The 17,337-nt window shown below is 34.3% G+C and overlaps 1 protein-coding gene across 1 annotated transcript in view; it reads left to right on the forward strand.

Annotated features, from left to right (window-relative positions):
* The window catches only part of LOC129795731 (40S ribosomal protein S10b-like), a 575,051-nt gene that overhangs the window by 545,060 nt on the left and 12,654 nt on the right, over positions 1–17,337 (forward strand). The gene's annotated exons all lie outside the window — the stretch shown is intronic.

A 17,337-nucleotide genomic window follows, 5' to 3' on the forward strand; every position in this document is an offset into this window, starting at 1 on the left:
ACCAGAAGGAGAATTTCAAAAATTCCCAAATTTCTCAGTCTATACGGTTACTGCCAAATAATCGGGGTACTGCGAATATTCAAGAAACTGCTGAACAATACGGTTACTGCCAAAAATACATACTGTAGAATATTTAAAAAACTGGAAAATTATTGGAGTAATGTCGAATATTAAGAAAACTGCAAATAACAAAAGTAGGTACTGTCGAATCTTTAAAATATCGTCTGTTTTTTTTCTTAGTGTGAATATTTAATTTTCTCAATTCTCAGGTCCTGTAAAATAGTGCCGAATAATATACTGCCAAACTTCGTCGATTTATTCTATTTATTAAGAGTTTAATCGAATTTTCTAAATATTTTTCTTAAAGAATACATAGTTCTTCCCAAATATTCTGAATATCCCAAATAACTCGACTTCGAGTTCAAAAATTAAAAAATAAGCACCTTTATGAGGAAACACCTTAAAATCCAATAAAAAGTGCGAATAAATTAGAAACTAAAATGAACTTTCGAGACATTTTCAGATATATCGCGGCGTCATCTATTAAATATTCTATTACGTGATTAAAAGCAAAACGTAGTAAATTTCGAGACTATAAATTCGTCTTACCTTTTGCGATTGACAGATTGATCTTAAATTCAACTCACAGCTCTCTCTCTCTCTCGTCTTGATCTGTTTCACTGATAGTGAAGAGAATCTATAATTTTGTGACTTACAAAAATTTTAATATTAATACTTCAAGTGTAGAAAAAAGCAGGAAAAGCTCCCATTTGAGCTTTTTGCACTTCCGCATTTTCCCTCAAATTTCCCCACAATTCCCTCAAAGTGATATGCTCTTAAAATTCAAACAAGTGGTTGAGAGAATTTGACCACAGAATTTCTCGCAAAGCATTTTTCTATCTCATTCCGAAAATTCCAAAACAAATCCACACACACAGAAATATTTCCACCGAAAAATGCAGACATTTTCTTAAATACCTTGTAAATGCTCTCCAATTAGCTTTGCAGCACATTTCCACACAATATTACGTGCACAATTTCACATGAATTCAACAAAAGAGATAAAATGAACTCATTTTCTCATCGAAATATTCAACTTGCACAACATTGTGGAATTACAAAAAACTCTTGTTGTGGTTTAGGCATGGAAAATTGCATATGGCATTTGCGGACAGGTGGATTTCCCGAGAAAATTAGTTGTAGAAATATTTGATGGTTAAAAGACATTTTTTTCACGTGAAATGCGCAAATAAATAGTTTCCGTTGTTTCTTTTGTGCAAGTAGTCATGCGAAGAAAGTATTTAGACGGTAGCGCAGTGAGTAAAGCGCTGGACTATCATCCATATTGCTCAGGTTCAAATGACGACCAAATCTTTTTTTTTTTAGCCCTTAACTTGTTATATTGCAATTTTAGTAAATTTTCAAAGCTAAGTAAGTTTTTTCTAAGCAAATGGTTTTTAGAAATTCTATTGAATTCGAATTAGGAAATTTTGACAATTTGACTTGATTAATATCATAATTTTAACCCTTTAAGGAAAAACTGATCTATGTCTACAAATTATTAAATCTGGAATGTAATTATTTTAAAAGCAAATAAATATTAACCTTATATTTCATGTTGACCATTAAAATTTCATTCAATGTTTTACATATATGAAGTTTTACCTGTTTTACTGAATTTACTTCTCACATTAAAATATACGAATTTAAACCAACTTATTTTACATAATACATATCAGGTTTACCAAATGCTCCACATTCAATAGAATTCATTTTATATAATTGAAATTAAATTGAAAGTGCACTAGTATATTGCTGTTACAGTGCTAAAATGTGAAAATGTAACTGAAAATTTATCTCATGGCGTTGGGTGTGGGTGGGCAAACTTGTACAGTTGAAATATTCAAAAGTTCAATCATTATTTATTCAATTGAAAACCATGTGGATTGAAAAGGGATTCTCTGTCAAATGGACGAAACGAGACAATGCCCGAAAATATTCCGGAAGGGGTGGGAAGGGGGTGGGTGTAGTCTGTGTTCATGAGAATGGTGTTCAATTTCGGGCAAGGGGTTAATAAGTTTGGTGAATATTAAAGGATTATTTTGAAGGTTAAAAATGAAGGAAAAAGTACGATTTTTGTACTTTGAAAACTCCATTTCTTCAAGGGGTGTTTATCTGAAGAATATTTTGATTTTTTGTTGGCGAATATTCCGAAGATTGTCGAATAATTGAAGTATTTTCAAAGATTTACTGAATATTTTCATTCGAATAAACAGGCCTTGTTAAAACCAAGTTTAGTACTTTTTCAGTTAGAATTTAGTACTTCCTTGATTTAAATTTAGCATTCTTACGGCTTGAATTTAATACTCTTCAGGCTTGAAATAAGTTTTTTCTGACTTAAATTTACCACTTTTACGGTTTGAATTCAACACTTTTTCGGATTTTCTGCTCAATCTGAACTTCTTTCAGATTTAAATCTGAAAAACTTTTTCAGTTAGAATTTAGTACTGTTTTTAGGTTAGAATTTAGCATTCCTACGGCTTGAATTTAATACTTATCCGGGCTTTCTGCTCAATCTGAGCTTTAGGATTTAAATCTGAAAAACTTTTTCAGTTAGAATTTAGTACCTGCTTTTTTTAGGTTTGAAATTAGCATTCTTATGGCTTGAATTTAATACTCTCTTAAGGCTTGAAATAAGTTTCTTTCCAGCTTGAATTTACCACTTTTACGGCTTGAATTTAATACTTTTACGGGTTTTCTGCTCAATCTGAGCTTCTTTAGGATTTAGATCTGAAAAACTTTTTCATCTTGAATTTAGTACTTTTTTTAGGTTTGAATTTAGCATTTTTACAGAGAGGTGTTTATTTACAGAATATTTTAATTCGAATATTTCAGAAGATCCCAATATTTTCATTCAGACAAACTCCCCTTACTTTTCTCAAAAAAAATGAAAGAATTTTCTCTCTAAGAGGTTCTTTTTGAATGACAAATATGCAAATATTAGAAATATTTGAGAAAATTCAGGCAATTAAGGCTTTTCTTTATGAAATTTTGACCTTGAAATAATACTAAAGGTAATGTAAAGCAAGCAGATGCACAAAAATGAATAATTTGCTCACCCCTTAGCCGTTCGAGTATGTTCATTTTGATAGAAACACTCCATGCACAGATACACACAATATATTTTAATATGAGGCCCTTCGGGGTAGTCGCAGGGGGTTTGCCGATGCACGCATACACATCAACATGAACGAAGATAAATTATTTTTAAATTTTCACGTGGCTCGTAAATGTGATAAATGGCACATAATCCAAATTGAAGTCTCCTTTTCTTTCCTCATGTGACATCTTCCTTTCCTATTATCATCCTTCTTCGGTAGGGCCTCCTTTTCTTCGGCTCATACCACGCTCTCTTGTTGGATTTGAGAATTCTATTCATAACACCCTGCCCGGGGATTTTGCCCTTGCCGGCGTATACGATAAATAAAAGACACGGAGTTACGATGGCAGAGAATGGTGTGCCTTTGCCTTCCCTCCACCCATCCCTCCTCATCCCTACATACTTCTTCTTTTTTTTTTGCTTTCAAACCCATCAAGCCCTCTTCTTTTTTTTTCTTCCATTGGGGATCTGTGATATGATGAAGTGAGGTGTGAGAAAGAAAATTCCAATCAAACAATTTCACATCACAGCATCATTTTTCTTTTACGCACCTTCCGTATATGGTGAGAAGGCGCCCCCGTCTCTCTCCTCCATGCCCTCCCCCCTTTCATGGGTTTTCTTCACAATATTGAATATGACACAAGAAAGAGAAATCCATAAACATGAAAACTTTATTCAATTTGCATAGAAAGAATGCCTAAATATGAACAATATCAAATGGGAAGTGATATGCTCTGGAATTTATCCACAACATATTTCTTTTTTCTTTCACTCCGCAACACCGCCAAGAAGTTAATATATAAACACTTGAGAAGAAAAAAAATGAAGAAAAGAAAAAACTCCAAGAGCTCGCGAATGAATGGGTTGATGGAAGGAGTTCACTCTCGGTTGGATTATCTATTTGATGCGTTCATCTTTTAAATTTAAATTGAATAACGGGGTCTCGCTGAGCACTCGCCTTATATTAGTTTTATTTATTAAAAAAATAACTTTTCCTAATATTTTCTTCGTATTTTTATTTTATTTTATTCAAGAGGCATGACTAAAAGCTTCTCTTTACTGTATACTCCATTCAAACAAATCTTGCATCAAAGAGCCCCACCTTTGCAAAGATCGCAAAGAGATTTGCAAAGAACTTAACACAAAATGTCAAAAGTATTAATAAAGTGTAAAACATAAGTGATTTCCCGCGTGTAGCGACAATAATGTTTTTCCGGGTATTTCGTCGGTTAAATGGGGGCTTGTCATCCAGAAAAACTCATGTTTTCCATAGCTTTCGGCTCCGTTCAGAGCCTTCTTCAGTGGCTACAGAGAGAAGGAATTTATTTACATGTGGTGGATCATGTGGTGGAGTGAGTGGAAAATTCTCTTATTTTTGTAGAAAATGTTTGTAAATAAATTCCTTCTCTCTGTAGCCACTGAAGAAAGCTCCGAACGGAGTCGAAAGCTCTGGAAAATGTAAGTTTTTCTGGGTGAGAACCCCCATTTAACCGACGAAAAACCCGGAAAATTATTCTTTAATGTTTAAAGTTCAGGAAGTTCAAGTTTTAGCTGTGTTTCTTTCAGACACAGCTTTTGTGTACCGAGCAAAATCGAAAGTCGTCAGATCGGGCTCAAACTTGGGATGAGCACGAATTAGGGTCCCCACATTCCAAAAAACGTATGCGCCAAAAAAAAATTTTTTCCGGCCGTCCGGCCGTCCGTCCGTCCGGCCGTCCGTCCGTCCGTCCGGATTATAAACTTAAATTGCAAGAGAACGGTGATAGATAGAGACTTGCGGTAAACGGCAAAGTTTAAATATCGACCTGAAGAAATCCGATTATGATGTCAAATCCACCCCCCCACCACCGCGTCCGCCATTTTGAATAACCTCAAAATTTTGTTTTCGCTATATCTCAGCCCGTGTAATAGCTAAAAATCTGAAATTTTTATATGTTGTAGGGCCCATCAAGAGCTTTCCAACGATACCTCATTTTCTAAAATCGGTCAAGCCGTTTAGTCAATATGGCCGCCACAATTTTTCATCGAAAATCGACCATAACTCGAAAACGGCTTGACCGATTTCGATCAACCCGGGCTCAAATTAAAGATCTCAACAAACCCTACAACTCTCAAGAACATCGAAAGTTTCAAAAGTGACCGCTAGGGGGCCAAAAATCAAAAACAAAATTTTCGATGAGTTTTCGATGAATATCTCGAAAACGCCATTATCGATTTGCATCATTTTTTGATATGTTATAGCTGACCATATTATCTAGCTCCATGCCAAAAATGAAGAAAATCTATGTCGCCGTTCTCGAGATATAGCCTTCCAAAGTTGGCATGTCATATCTCGGGTTCTACAAGTCCGATTTCGATCAACTCAAGCGCAAATGAAAGGTTTCGTGAAACCTTACAAATGTGTAGAACATTGCAACTTCGAGAAATGACCGCGAGAGGCGCTAAAATCAAAAACAAAGTTTTCGAAAATTTCGAACTCGAATATTTCGAAAATTCCATTATCGATTTACTTCATATTTTAATATGTTATAGTTGAGGTTAAGACCTTTCCAACGATAGCTCAAACTCGAAAATCTATGGAGCCGTTCCCGAGATATGGCGTTTTAAAGATTTCTTGGGGGATGACTTTTCAACTTTTCCCGACTTTGCGCGTATTTAAATTAATTCGCGTTCTAGTTTGCTCTCACAAAATTGGTACACTGAAAGAAACACAGCTCTCGTAAGCTTGGTCAGCTTACCCGTACATTTCTTTACGTTTGAGGTAAAATGTCACCCCTATTTAACGGAAAAATCATTCTCGAAGTGTAAAACAATAAGAAGAAGAATAGGAATTCTAAAGAAGAAATTTCTGATCGGTTGAGAAATTAAGAAGGAATAATTTTTATTGCTTAGTGATTCCGTTTTTTTTAATAATTGACGTTTACTTTCTAATGTTTCCAAATTTTGACATTTATTTATAACGGATGACATTTGTTTTTCAAACTTTGAACGTTCGTTATGTAAGGTGTGTCGTTTATTTTTTTTAAGTTTAAGTTCTAAAATGTTTTGTAAAATACTCTTGTAGGCCTGATGTGGAAGAAGGTCCAAGCCCTCGAAACGTCGCCAAAAAGTAATAAATCTGTGAAAATAGGAAATTTTCCTTGCCCCCTCTTCCCTGAAAATATTCCAAAAAAATGGGAAAAATCAGTTAACTCTTTCAATTTGTAAAATGTAATTGAAGAAAAGATTTTCCACAGATTCTAGCGCTTTGTCTTCCTAACTTTCTCACCCATCTTTGTAAATAGAAATTAAATTATATTTTCTTTTTTAATAAAATGTCACAAACAAAGGGTAAGAGGGAATTTGTGATCAGTATAAGATAAATTTCCCTTCAAGCATATTTTTTTCTGCTTACACGGTGTCTTCTGCATGAATGGCACAAAAGGGCACAGGGAGAAATGGGGGAGAGAAAGATCTCATTGTTCTCGAAAAACTGCTATTTGGACCATTTTTCGTGTTGTGAAAGAGCATAGTGGAGATGAAAGTATGTAGCTCAATGGGAAATGCGATTGGTATATACATGAATTGTTGACCCGAAATGTTGATTGAAAATTTTGATAAATCAAAGAAGACAATTGTCCTCATCATTGATGGTATTAAATGCTATGAAAACAACATCATCGTTTAGTTGATTGATATTTTTTTTACTCAATTCTTTCTCCAAACTCTCTGTACACATTGTTGCAAAAGAAAACAGTCGCAAACAACCATTCTCTTTGTATAAAGCGCGGCATCAGGCGGGAGAAAGGTTCCAATTGGGTGGAAAGGAGATCATTTTGTACCAAAGTGGATGTGGAATATTGTTCACAAAGTGATATAAATTATTGGATTATTATTTAAACAGAAAACTTTTAAATTTACGATCGCAACTTTTTCGGCTATATATGTGGCAACATTCCAAGCATACAAGAGCGAGATGGAAGTTGTTCGGTTAATTCGCTGGGTAACCCACTTTGTGATCTACATTAGATTTTCTATATGTATATATACGGTCCACTGAGGCATTCCCCCCATTAAGTGCGACAGGCGTAAACATATGTAATGTATATAAGAATCTCGTGGCCATCGTCTGTTGGTGTGGAGAAAAGAAAAGCAAAACGTCTTTTAAGATTGGATGTGGCACAAAAGTAATCGGACATAGAGCGTCCGTTTTTATTGAATTTTTCCGCAAAATTGACAGAAAATTTGACATTTAATTGACAATTTGTTAATGTCAATTTGACAGTTCTGTCAAATTATTTCTTTTCTCGTCCTTTAAGATTGTCTAAAAGGATTTTTTTTTAAGATTGGAAGTTTTTTAGGAGTCATTTTGTTACAAATAAATCAAAATGTGAGGTTATGGTTGTTACGCGACATAAAATTCGGCGTCCACAGTTTACTAACGTCAAGAAACTTTAATTTTAAACGTCTTTTTTCACTTGAAATTTTCTTGATATTCCGAAGCTTTCAAAGCAAATTATTTTGCTTATTCAAGAGAAAATATCTCCAAAATCATATTTCCAGCGACGTTTTGATTTTTTTTCCTAAAGTTAAATGAATGAAGAAGGAAGATCAGAATTTTTTTATTCTTAAAGAAAGTCACTTAAAAATGATTATCAAGCCTAACTTCTTAAGTCCCTTAGTTGAGACACTGAGATTAAAATGTAAAATGGAGAAAGGTCTGCTTATTTATGGGTCAATTTACGCCATTAGCGCAACACCGAGTCCACCACGGAGCCAAGTGCAGTGGACTAAGTGTTCGTTTTCTACTTCTTAACCATCCCAATATCAGCGTGATTGCCGTCTGCTATTATTAAACTTCTTATTGTAATCTCTTTTTCTCCCCACCGTTTTTTGGAACACTTAAGAGACGGCGAAGATGGAGTGAAAGAAAGCAAGCCGCGAACCTTTTTTTTCTCTCAACTTCTTCGCTCCCTTTGCTCCCCTATGTGAGGAGGCAATGACTCGAAGAAGTTTTAACAGCATTGCAAAGAGATGCCTAAACAATGTTTTCCATTCATTGTGGCATCGTGAAAGACTTTTGCTGCTCTGCATTGTTAGCCGGTGCCAAGATTAACTGTTAATACACGAATTTCTTCTCTATTTAAGATAGAATTTCAAACATATGAGTAATGTGACTCCCTCCGCTAATAGCCATTGTTGCTTCATCACATATAACATCGCGCCTCGGCGGACGAGAAATTTGTGACAATTGTCCCGGAAGAATGTTGGCGGTACCAGCCGGGAGGGAGAGGATGGTCAATCATAAGACATTTTATGAACAAGTTGAAATTCACGATTCATCGTTTTGCATCCACAGAGATTGGAAAAATACCTTTTCTTCATCAATTCTAGCCTTTTTCGTCCCCCCCCCCCATTCTATTCATCATCAATTTAGCACTGATTGCCAAGTCGCGATTGACCAGCACATGCTTATTCTTCAATATGTGGACAACAAAGTCCACGCAATGTCATCTTCAATGAAACATTATCTCCAAATTGAATGATGTTTTGTAATTAAATTCCACAAATCAGTGGCGTAGGATCCTAAAAAAATGAGGCAGTTTGAGGAAAAAACTTTTTAAAAAGAAAGGATTTTTAAACGTTAAATTAAAAAACAGTCAATCGTTAGGAAGACACGACAAATTAAGAAAAGAAACTTCAAAATTTGAAGAAGAAAAACGTCACACGTTAAAGTAAATAGACTGACACTCAAACAGGTACTCAAGTGTCAAACCTTAAAACGGTCAAACGATTAAACGTTAAAATTAATTTTTGTTCGTGTTCCTCAAATTTTAATCCTACTAAGAAATATTTTCTTTATCTTTTCTGACATTAAGGAGATGTTATTCAAGACTTCCGGTGCTCGCCCAAGGAAAAGCAGCAATTAAAGCCAAAGCTTACGATCCTATTAGCGGGTCTTCTTCAGTGGCTGTAAGGACACATTTATTCAAGCATTTAACAAAGGTTTTTCGCATACATTTACATGATTTTTAACAATTCTAGAACAACAATAAATCTCAATCAATTGTTAAAAATCATGTAAAATGTAAAAAACACATGTTAAATGTTTGAATAAACGTGTCCTTCCAGCCACTGAAGAAGACCTGCTATTAGCGTCGAAAGCTTTGGCTTTAATTGCTGCTTTTCCTTGGGTGAGCGGGAATTTTCTCTGTCAAACATCGGAACTCCTGAAAACTACTAAGAAATGTTTTTTTTTTCTGTTTAAAGAAAGAAAACGTTAAACTGAAACAAGAAAGTGTGGAAAGTTTCTAAAATTTGGAAAAGAAATATCTCACGTTAAAAAATCGAATGTTCAAATAAAACGTCAAACGCTCAGAAAAGAAACGTCAAACTAGGAAAAACACGTCAAAGTTAGAAAAACTTTGAGTATCTGCGATCATTAATTGCACTAAAATATGTTTTAAGTTAAAACAAATTGATCCCCAATATATTGTACGTAGAGTCCTTAATTACCTGCAATTTTCACTCACCTTGATATATTTTTTTTTACACTAAAACCATTATTTAGAAAAACAAGAATATTTTTACCACAAAACCACATTTAATGACTTTTTGACTTTGTACAACCACGCCTAACTCTTAGAGGCCACATCCTACTGAGTCCTGTGTGGGTGCTTCTTTTTTTTTAACTTTGCCCCCTTGGAAAGGTATCCTTCCATCCCTCAAACATTGTGGAGGACTAAGTGGACGACAGGGGTGAGCTTTCCCACTGAAGCACCGCATATTTTGTATACACTGCTGACAAAACACAAATATTATTTCAGCTTCAATATTGCGGCTAGTTTATTTAGTCAGAGATGCGGAAAATTTATGGATGACAGAATAAATTATATTACCCCGCTCAGGGAATATGAAAGGTATTTCACGTGCAAATATTTTGCATGGGAAACGACCTTATTTTTTGTAACCACCATCTCGAATTGTTGGTTTTTCCGTGAAAACCGTGAAAGTACAACACAACTGGGAGGAAAAAATATTTCCCCCTCGGTGGTATCCTTATCTAAATGGGCGAATAAACTGCACACGTGGGGCAGCAAATTGCAAAATCAAACAATCATGCCTATTTGTGTATGCAGATCAAAATGAAAATTTATTATTTGATGAAATCATATCTCAATTTGTGGGTGTAATTTTATTGGGTAGTAGCGCAGAAGTGGGTACTCCACCATGTGCCACTCCATTAGGGAACAATGGAGCATACTCAGCATGCCTATTTGCCAGTCTCGTCCACTTTTTGCCAAACTGTGTGAATATTCGCTCGGGGAGAGATTTTATTGTGAAAATTGGCAAAGAGTAGCTCTCAAGTGTTAATTTGATTATGCCGAACTCTTAATTGATGGAAATGACCACACCGTATGTGTGTCCACAGTGTGGGAGGATCCCCGTAATGTATCACGGTGAAATGGCAAATGAATTCATATCACATGATACACCCTGAATGCTTTAGCATTTTCAGCGCATTTACACGCGAGATGAGTTTTCAGCGTTGAATTCCAAGTTTAGTGGCAGGAGGTCAGAGGGGTGGGATTTTTTAAAATACCCCTCCCGCCACACAGAGCACCCCATCTGTGAAGCATTGAATTCGCTTTTGGATGTGCTTGGTTATTTGAATGTACGGTAGGGCACATACAATGGCCCCCATCCCCCATCAATGGGCAACATATGCACCACACATGAAGCTCAATGAAAACAGAAGTGGCACAGAAAAAACTGAAATACATTGATTTTTTTTTATTGTACAAAATTCCAAGTTTTCGTGATGATTTTAAAATATTAGGATACATTCACAAAAAGAAACGTAACAGAATGTGTAAGTTTGTAATCAAGTACGGGGTCAAGCGTAAGTTATGCGTAAGTTGGGGATTGTAAAAGTTTTTTCTCAGCTGTTTTAATTGAAAAGAATTGATATTATTACAAATCAACAAATTACTTTGCACCATTTTATTGAGTGAAGTGCGTGAAATAGTATTGAAAGTAAGGTTAGGAGTACAGAAACTTCATTTTATTATTTACGTATTACTTTTCCTTTAAATACGAACTTTAAAGTGTTTTCTCATACAGAATACGCGTAAAAGAACGTTAGAAAGGTGAATTTACTATGGATTTGGAATTTAACGTAAAACAACATAACCTCAAAAAGTTTTTTAAACGGTTAAATTTATTTATTCGCACTAGAATATTCAATTTTGCATGTTTTAAGCACATTTAACGCTCCTTATACTGTGACCAAAACTATGGGGCATTACTATGGGGTAGGTGACCGACCCCATAGAATTTTTCGCAAAAAAAGCAAATTCTTTCGGTCAAATGAGCTTTAATAGACTCCTTGGTACTCCCTGATGAGAAGTCTTTTGTCCATCTTAGAACACAAAAAAAATTTTTTAAATGGATCTTTTAATGATTTTTTCAATGAGTTTTTTTGAGGTTAGAAACGTCTTGAAAGAGACAAAGAATGACAAAGCGAAGGAAAAAAAAGGAATAAATTTGACCGTTACACCAATTTTTGAATTCCATTTTCTTACATTTTTGTTAGTAACTTTTTTTCTGGTGGTCGGATTGTCTTGAAATTTTTACACAATCTTCTCAGATAACAAGGGGACTTATTTTCAAAATCTTGGTTTGTATACGGAGGGTTAAGATGGTTTTAGCATATTCTCAATGTTTTCATTCAGTTTCAAGGTTCTTCTTTGACTAAAAGAAATGTTTTGTGATCAACTGAAAATTCTTAGATCATTCAGTTTCTGAGTGAAATATGTTGAAGTTAGTATTTTTAATAGTGCACAAGAACTCAACGAAAATTATTACCTACGATTCCAATAAACTGTTTATTGAAACATTGTAAAAGTACAATCAAACCCTATCTTTACAATTAATTGAAAAATATAAGCAATTTTCAGCAGAAACAATGAAAGAGAATTAAGATTAATCTTTTCTTTTTATAAAAAAATTAATACAAAAAATTTTTTTGCTTACATATATTACTTACGAGATCACTTACATTTCTCCGTGAGCCACCCCTAAAGGAACAAGCATGAAAAAATATTCGAAAAAAAGGAATTAGAATTATTTGAGAGAATATTTAGGTTTCTAGGATCCACAGCAGGACACTCACTGTATTCGCTTACCCAATGAAAATTTTCATTTGCCACTACCTTATTCACTGAGCGGTTATTTTGCCTCATGTCCCGAGGAAGAGAGCTTCGTGGGTACATTCCGTACAATATGGAATGAGGAGATCCTAATAGTGTTAGAAGGTGGGTTCCAGAGGAAGAATGAGTGTGAAAAAAATGAGCAGTGGGCATCCGAAAAGAGGGCGTGAGAGCAACAAAAAAAGGAGATCTGTGTGGAATTGAAAGTCGTTTTTTTTCTGCTACAGGGTGGTGAGAACTACACCATATGGTGATGGTTTTCCCGCACATTTTCCCACCCCAACACTCCCCCGACATTGGGACGTCCATTGTCTATTTTTACCCCACTCCCACAGGGTATATCTCCATCTCTCTCGTACAGGCACACACATATTTGTTCGACGTACAGAAGTATTTAAGTTTCAGCATTTCCCAGGGGAGGGAGGGGTTGTGGAGGGGTTGGGGAGGAGGTAAAAGTTTAGTATTATCCTTAATACAAAAGTTTGGCATTTTCCCCCTCCCTGACAAAGCAACAGACATTTTGCCTCTGTTGTAACACATGATGATTTAATGGAATGGAGAGGAGTGAAAAAATTTATTAAGCACCATCACACAAGTTAAGTAAATAAAATGTATAGAGACCTTTTTTTTCATCTGCCTCCCACACAGGCAGCACTCTCTCAGTAGACCAATAAAATACCGTCAATATTTTTTTTCCAGCTCCAGCATCACCCATCCACCCCCTAATTTGCATACATTGCAGCTTCATGAGGCAAAAAGTTGTTGCTTGTAATTGAACATAGGGACGGGGGGTGTTAGCATACCCCATGTGGAAAATTCCCTTGCAAACTTTCGCCCCCTCTTCCATTCGGCCCAACCCTCCCTGGAATTTTCATTTTTATTGTGAATTTGGCGCGCAAAGTTTGAAATCACAGAGAGAGATATTTCTGCACCAAAAACGTGTATTTATTCCTTTGGGACTAATTTGCAGTTTTGTATTTTCTTGTGCTTTTGCGAATAGCTTTTTCGGCGTACCCATATACCTACATATATTTGGAATTTTATCATGTTCACAGAGGGAGAAATTCCGAAATCAATGTTACTTTTATTGAGCGACGTGCTATTTTCAACCAAACCTCCCGTCGTCGTGGGGTGGTTGTGATGTACATTTTATTGTACATAACGTCAAAGCTGTAAAAGATCCCGGTAGGAAAATGCACCATTAACTCCTAGATATTTCGTCTATTATATTGTACGACGAACACGACGGAGAAATCGTATAAGATAGGGATAATTTGTGAGAGAACACGAAAACCATTAGAAATGCTTTCAATTTGAATTTCATGATTATTTTTAATGTTAAATATGAATGCTTCTACCTTAAAGCACGTTTATGCATTAAGGCTTAAGCAAGAAAAGCAAATATTTCGTTTACAAAAATTGCATAATTAGGAGGGAAAGCAATTTAACTCCGGTTCTGTAAAAAAAACTTAAAAAAAAAGATTTCTGTCCCATAAAGTTCTCGATCTTTTCTTTATATGTTTCCATTATTTTATTATGGGTTAATCCAAATAAATATGAGACAAGCCAATAATATGAAGAAATTGTAGTGAAAAATTGTAGGAAGTAGTAGGTACGTCCTTCAATATCATAAGTTTCAATCAATTTAAGCCTTAATTGATTATTTTAAGAAGAACAGCGTCAAAAACGTTGACAGTAGTCAATTTTGTAAAATATATAGAGGGTTTTCGCTCTTATTTTTTAAATTTATTAACGATAAAAATAAATGAGACTGACTTTGAAGTCAAAATTTATATTACAAAGCAACAACAATTAACGTCAGACGTTACTTGTCTAATTTTTGACATTTTCAGCGTTTAACATTTATTTTAAATTCTTTGACGTTTCTTATCTAACGTTTGACAGTTCTTTCCTTGTGAAAGTTTAACGTTTTTTTTTAATTCATCTTCTTTTAATGTGTGCAACTTATTTTCTAATATTCAATGTTTCTTTTCTAACGTTTAAAGTTAATATTTAAAACATTTATTCCGGAACTAATTTTCATTAAATTTTAAAATAAATCCTGACCTACCTGACCTTCCTGGGTGTTTATAGACACTCAAACATCTTCCGGTTCAACTCAACAGAATTAGTGTTAGGTTAGTTGAGTAAGCTTGAATTATCTGCATATATCACGTACTGTGTGGTTTTCCCGCCAAATGAGCAATAATTGGATTAAAACCAAATAAAATATTAATTATTTATAATGATGATGTTAAAACTTATCAATTTATCACAATAAATATAAATATATAGAAAATAAAACAATAATTCACGTTCCATTAGCAAAATGTATACGTACAATTTTCTGGTTGATATGCAATTGTTCATAATTATCTGTATTTGCTTCTAATCAGCAGATAATGGTGTTAATTTATGAATTGATGCATAAAAATAAATTAAATCCGATAAATTGCTGTTGCTGAATGTTAATTTTTGTATTTATTTTAAAATTATTATTTTAATATTTCATTATATTTCCATTCAAATGTTAAATTTTAAAATAAAAAAAGATATATCAAAAATATTATTGAAAACTTTTGATTTTTCAATGAGAAATGACTTGAAAAATATTCTGTAAATAAATCACAAAGGAGTTCATTCATTACTGTATGAGAAAACCCCTTTGTCGAAGAAATAAATTTTGATACCTACGTGTAGTCTTCTGGAGAATAAAAAATCGCTAAAACTTTCCAATTTTCCACTGAAATCAGCTGTAATAAAATCTGCAAATATTTCAATAAAAATATACAAAATGACGTCATTATTGTTTTTTTTTAAATAGTTTTTTAATGCATGAAACATTCACGTTAATTATGTGAATTTAGCTTCTCTTATTTTCATGATGTAGCCTATGAAAATTCTTTCCAATGTTTCTTCAAGGACTTATTGGTGTGCTTATTGATGAATCACCTCCTTTCGCAACCATTAAATATTAGTAAGGCGCAGTACGCTTTACCCTTACCCTTCCATTTCTCCGAGGAAATAAGGGTTGGGTTTTTTTAGAAGCACTGCAAAGTACTTCATCATTTGAATCTTATCATCTAATCCACTGTAAAATTTTATTTAAAAAGGGAGAACAGCCAACGTATGGTTGATAAATCTTTTTTTCCCTTTGGTAAGGGTCCGCAAGGGTTTTTGCTTAAATAGAAAGGGGATATGTATGTACTGTATATAGTCTTAAATGCAATATATGTGGTTGCATGAGAATTATTCACAATTGAAATGCATTGAAGCATTTTAAAGAATTTAAATTAAACGTATTCCATGACATTGACGGATAATTCATCAAATATGGTCAATTTCCGCTCAATCGTGCGTATTCGGCAGGTAATGCAGTGTCAATGAACGCAATCGGAAGCTGTTTGAATTGTGTCGCGAAATACATCTGCCAGAAGCAAAGTTAATTGATACAGTGAGACTTTATAAAGAAAATTTGTCCGTTGGTGGAACGGAAAAGGTGCGAGACGACGAAATTGACAAAGTGTTGCACGGCACGAAGAAATATTGAGTGTCTCATAAATCTCAGGCGACAATTGAGACAGCAATTTACCGTCTTGGGGACCTTCAGAAGTGTTCTCATTAGATAACACCAAGGCTACACCGAATGCCATATAAGAACTTTTCAATCGTGATTATTTAAATTGCGTCATGGGGTGATTTATGCGATAATTGGTTGTTGTCTCTTTGCTACCTCCTATTTGGTGTATATATACGCCAAGGTATCAGGCGTGTACTCCACCTTGTCTCACCTGTAAGACTTTTCCATTAATACTAAAAATAGCTAATAATATGAAAAAAGATATTTAATAAAGAAAATCAATTGAATTATATATGAAAAGTTTTCTTCCAACATTCATGGAGTTCAGTCTTTGTTAAATCTAATTGAGAATCCAGGAAATATCTGGAAAATCTGCAGGAGAGAAAGCTCACTTATTCTTCCATGTGCAAAGGAAATTTAATACAAATAACTTCCGTTGAAAAGCTATTTGAATCCTTCGTTGAATTGCGTTTAACAATAAGATATTGTATGACTCAGCGGACTGTCAGCTTCGATGCATATCGCTTTTAATTAAGTCTTTCGCCATGGAAACCTTCAAAACTAATCCTTTTGCATTCTATACACAGCTTCCTAAGTAACTTTTCATCATCCTTCTTGCAAAACCACCTGCAATCATGTAAATACCTTGTTGGAAATTTGAAACTTCAAATTGAGAGAGTGTTGAAATTAATTAAACAAATTCAATCCGTAGAGCATGAATGGAAAAGTAGTGTGAAAATTCCCATCTATGTGGAAAATGAAGGAATGTTTTAGACACTTTGTCGAGATTTAAACTAAATGTACCCTTATTGTTGTTATGAAGGGGTGTTCATTGTTCAACTACATGAATACTAACATTCGGACGGATTTTATGAGAATTACTCAAAATAATCGTTAGAATCTTTATAATTCGTTATTATGTGGATTTATGAGAAAATTTATCTTGGTACACGTAATAAAAAATTCATTTCTAAGCCTGGTTTAGGTTTTCTTAAACTAGATTCAGGATGTCTTCAAAGAGACTTTGGTTTCGTTCAACGTGTCCTAAGTTTTATCGGCTAGACTTAAGTTTTTAACTATATCCTAAGTTTTTTATGCTATACTTGAGTTGTTCAAGCAGTTCTAAGTCTCTAGATAAGGTTAAAATTTTCTCGAACAAGGCTTTAGTGTTTTAAGCAAGGCCCAAATTTTTTATACTAGTCCTGAATATTTTACGTTAACCTAACCTCTTAAGACTAAGCCTAAATTTCTTAAGCTAAACCTGAGGTTTCTTTAACCAGGCTTTAATCTTTTAATCTATCACAATTTTTTTTTATTCTAAGCCAAAGTTTTTAAAGGGGTTAACGTTGTCCTAAGTTGTTTAAACTAGGCATAAGTATTTAAACAGTGGATTCACTAGTCAGACA

This window comes from Lutzomyia longipalpis, chromosome 4 (assembly GCF_024334085.1).
Source record: "Lutzomyia longipalpis isolate SR_M1_2022 chromosome 4, ASM2433408v1".
NCBI classification, from domain to species: Eukaryota; Metazoa; Arthropoda; class Insecta; order Diptera; family Psychodidae; genus Lutzomyia; species Lutzomyia longipalpis.